Here is a 5,057-nt window from a genome sequence, read left to right as displayed (position 1 = left end):
TTCTAGACAGTAAAATATTAGCATCAGTTTTCATAGATGAATCTCCCTTGTTGCCTAGTTGACAGCTTATGGGGAGCTCTCTAAGACCTCTGCAGAGCTAAACATATTTTAAACATATGCAACATTATCAGTCATCAAAATTTAATACTAAGAGGTTCAGGAGCAGGGCTAATAGCAGAGAAGTAAATCATGTTCCAAAAAAAATCACAGTTCATCCTCTGTGAGCTCATAAGCCATAGGATCACAAACTGTTTTTCAGAAACTACAGAGGAAAATTTTAAGAGATGGTGAAAAGCTTCATGAAAGAAATTAAGCAGGGTACAGAACAAGATATAGAATTATAACTTTATATATTTAATATTCAGTGTAGGGATAGTTGATTGAGCAGAATTCTTAGCAGTCAAAGCAAAAGATAAAGCCGAAAAGTCAACTTTTCAGTCCCATTCACCTGCAGAGGATACAGCATAATCAACAAGCACTTCATGTTCAAATGCAAGCATATGCTTAATAATAATAAACCACCCAGAGATAACTTTGACCATTGTAGTGGGTATTAAGTTGCAACTGAGTTAGAAGAAAAAATCTGAAAACCCATAGTTACTTTTTAAAAAATCAACCTAAGGAGTCCCAGTCAAGATAGTGGAATAGATGGTTTCCAGCATCACTCCCTCCCAAAAATCAACCAATTTTCAACTATAAAAATGTAACATCAGCCAAGCTGGGGCTGCTGGAGCTCAGGAGAAGGGGAGGAGAGACCCACGGAGTTCATGAAAGTTTGAGAAACCATGACAAGAGAAAGAAAAAACTGCTCCGAGGGTTTTGGGCCATGGCCGCTTTAAGACTGGAGCTGATGAACTGGCATGAAGCAGCTGTGCCCTTCAGATGGAGTTGCTTGGAGGCAGCAAGAGAGAAGACGGCCTTGGTGGCCCCCAAGACAGCAAGACCACTAATACGGTTCCCCTGGACCCACGCAGGAGTGAGGAGCCAGAACAACTGAAAAAAAAGAGGCACTCAGAGGCCGGTGAGTCATTGCAAGGGACTGGCGCAGAGCCCATCCCATGGGAAGTGTTTGGAGCACAGGACGGGGGGGAGATGGGCCCTCCAGGACAACACTGGGGCACAGCAAGGACAGCTGATCCACCCCCCACCACTGAGAGGAGACTGGTCGGGAATGCACAATTGCATGGTGTGTAGTTTGATGAAAAAAACTCAAGCCCAGATCAGAGTTTTTACAACCTAGATCCACCGGGTCTCTGGAGAGCCGGAAGTACCTATAAGGTCAACCATTAAACTCTGAGCTGCAAAAAAGCCTTCCCTAGGGAAACAGCAGCGAAGTGGCAATTTAGCTCAACAACACAGCTCAAGTACTGGTTCCCACAGGAAGTTCCCCCATTTTAGAAGTAAGAAAGGACAAGAAATTAGTTCCAGCCCAGGCACAGCACCAACACCTTGGGGCCTGACGGAACCAGAGGCTTGGAGCCAAGAACCAGACCCCACTCCCACACCCAGGCACACTGCACCAGCACCTCAGGGCCTACCTGGAGACCTGAGGCATGGAGAAGGGGACTGGACCCCCATTCCACAACCAGGCACACCATGCCAGCACCTCAGGGCCTGCCCGGTGATCTGAGGCATAGAGCCAGGGACGAGACCCCCCCCCCCGCTACAACCAGGCACACTGTGCCAGTGCCTCAGGGCCCACCCGGGGACCTGAGGCATGAGGAAAGGAACCAGACCCCCACCCACAACCAGGCAGACCACGCCAGTGCCTTGGGGCCTTCCTAGGGACCTGCGGTATGGAGCCGGAGACCAACCACACCCTACCACCAGGCACACCGCCAGCACCAAGGAACATGCCAAAAACATTGCCTCCATGTGGGTGGCCCACCACAGCCACCACAATAACCATGGCTGCCACAAAAGCGGCTAGATGCCACAACCACCACGCAGATGGTCTGCCAACCACTCCCAGTGCATTGACACAGGAGAGTCACCAGCAGACATAAAGAAAAGAGGATGTATCTTTCCATAAAGCCCATTTCAGAGTGACAGAAGAAGCATCTGCTCTATGATAACATTGGGGGACCTGATCACATCTCTCAGCATTGGACAGATCATCTAGGCAACAAATCGACAGAGTAACCATTACTCTTTCAGAAGGAGAGAAGAAATCTAGGGCAATTAGAGGAGGGAGGGGGAGAGAGGGGGATGGGGAGAGATTGGACAAGGGGCATAAAGAATAAGTACGATTTGTAACAATATATATGCTAGTAATATTGATTTGATCAACATATCTCAATGTTGAACCCCCAAAATATGTATAATCAATTTCGATTCAATAAAAAAAAAAAAAATCAACCTAAGTTTGGTTGAATCATTCCCAGCCATGTTTCATTCTCAGTCATTTTGAGCCATTTACTTCTGTCTCATGATAATAATCCAAGGACTTACACTCAGAGCCCTCCGTACTTCATTCCATACTGTTTGATGCTGAATGCTCATAGTCCAAGCCAGAACAGTCTCCTGATGTCCTCTGACTCCTCTACTTCCTTGCCACAATTGGGGTACGGGAAGGAACCTTTCACTGAGAACCTCGGGCCTCACATACCGTCTACATAGCTGCAGCCGTTCCTTTCTGAGATCTTCCAGTTCCCTTCCTACTGCAATCAGGTGAAGAAAAATCTAAGAATCAAAAGGGGACTGGGGCAGAGACTTCTGTCTTCTAATATCAGTTCTCTGTTTCTTCCAATTAGTAATGGAATTTTCAATATTTAACTGACATGCAAGCAGCTAACTAGAGAACACATGACCCAACTTCATTAGAGTTAGGTGTCACGGTGTTATGTTTTGACCAATAGGATGTGAAAATTTATTTCTGCAACTTTTAGTTATTATCTTTAAAGAAAGAGTTGCTGTCCCTCCACTTTTCTTTCCCTGCCTTGCACTGCATGGGCGTGGTGCTAGTGATTCACCATCAATAATGCAGACAAAGACAACACACCAGGAATGGAAGAATAGTGAACAAGACGCAACCTGAGTTCCTAGATGGCCTGATGAGCAGATAGCCACCTTCTCTGGATTATTTGCCTTCCTCTGGACTGAGAGAAATATTTTTATCTTGTTCGTGCTAGCATATTGCTTGGTCTCTTCTAGTAGCTTAGCTGGTACTCTAACTAATATGAAAATTGGTAGCAAGAAGTAGGCTACTACCATAATAAAACCCTAAAATACACAGCATTGGCTGAATGGTTGTGTAGTGGGCATCAAAAAAATATACATTGTAGTCTGGAAAGTTAATGACATTTGTTACACCCTGGCAAAACATGTGGTCAAAGTTTATTTTCAGGGTTTTCAAGATGGCGGCGGCTGTGGCGGCTGGCGCGGAGTAGCTGAGGTGGAAAAGGTGGCCACTGGGCCTCAGGCAGCCGGGAAACTTGTGGACCTTCCTCTGGCCATCTCTTAAGGGAGGACTGCTGCTGCTGGCCGGTCGTGGGGGCTCAACGCCACTTTGCCCCCGGCAGGAGAGGCTGCCTCATTTACAGGCAACAGCTTTGAAGTGTGGAGCAGGAAAAGAACTGATTCTTAGCTGCAAAAGTGAGTCTTGAAACAGGGAACACGGCGCCAGGGCTGCTGTGGATGCAGCCAGGATCCCGGAGGCTGGGGCCGCACTGAAGGCGGCCAGCTGCCCTATTCAGGATTCGAGGTTTCAGGCCGGCATTAAAGAAGATTCCTGGGAGCGCCCGAGCGGCGCCGTGACTGAACAGCCCGAGGCGGCAGCGCCGAGAACACGGAAGGCAACAAACCAGAGACAGAGCGAGCGCCCGACCTGGCACAGCACTGTGAGTGATCCCTGGCACAGCTCTGTTCGGGGGGTGAATGCCCACGCGGCTCCCGCCTGCACCACCAGGCCACTCACTGCCACGGTGCTGCCTCCATTTTCCCAGGTGCGGGCAGCTCTGCCCTGCTCGGCCATCACTGAGCCCATTTGCTTGGCCTGGCGCGGGGCTTTCCGGACCCTGCGGGCCGACCTCCTCTCCCACTCCCTCCGCGGTTCTCTGGCAGGGCTGGGGGTGTGGGACGTCCCGACCAGTTTTGGGAGGGCTAGGAAGTACGGGCGGGCCGACTGTCACTCCACCACACCCTGGACTCCGGCCCCGGTAAACTTCCTGTTACTGGGAGGCAGGTACCATCTCTGCGACCACCAGTTTGGAAAAAAGCCTAACGAATTTCTGGTTGGGAATAGTGTGGTAGGAGAGTTCCCAGGTCCGCTTGAACCTGCCGGAGAGCTGGCTGCAGGCGGGCACTAGACTCGGTTTATACCTGGGGGATACAAAGGTGAACAAGACCCGAGAAAGATCTACATAGTGCTACAAAGGCACCCAGAGAGACCGGTCGTCTGTGCCTAGCAGAATCCTGGTAGACTTCCTGGGCGAGGCGGTGCTGAGCAGGGTCTTGAAGGCCCAGCTGATAGACGAGGGGTGCAGAAGACACGCCCCAGCCCAGCACAGTGTGCACAGAGGGGGGAGACGTGCGGCCAGGGAGGCGGAGACTCGACAGAAACCACACACCCGGTGGGGTCGCCACTGCACGATCTAACAGCCTGGGCCAGAGCACACGGAACGGGGAGAAGTCCTGTACAGGAAGTGAAAGCTCAACAGAGATCACACACCCTGTGGTACGTGATCCACCAGCCCAGCAGAGTACAAGCTGACCAGAAAGGTGGATCCCCGGAGAAGCCCAAGACCTGAGGCAACCACACACACAAGACACTAAAGGCCAACTGAGCAGTCACGGCGGGAGCCATACCAAATTGGCAACCACAGCAACATCCTAGTTAGTCATTAGTCTTAAACCGGTGGACTGTGAAACCCCCTGCAACAATGAATAAACACCAAAAAAAAGACACCAGAAATACAAAAAATCAAGAAAGTACACCACCAAAAGTTAATAAATCTCATACTCTAGATCCTATAGAACAAGAAGCCCTTGAAATAACTGACAAGGAATTTCGAGTGATAATTCTAAGGAAACTGAATGAGATACAAGAAAACTCAGCT

This window comes from Cynocephalus volans, chromosome 1 (assembly GCF_027409185.1).
Source record: "Cynocephalus volans isolate mCynVol1 chromosome 1, mCynVol1.pri, whole genome shotgun sequence".
NCBI classification, from domain to species: Eukaryota; Metazoa; Chordata; class Mammalia; order Dermoptera; family Cynocephalidae; genus Cynocephalus; species Cynocephalus volans.
Note: the sequence above shows the minus strand (reverse complement) of the source record.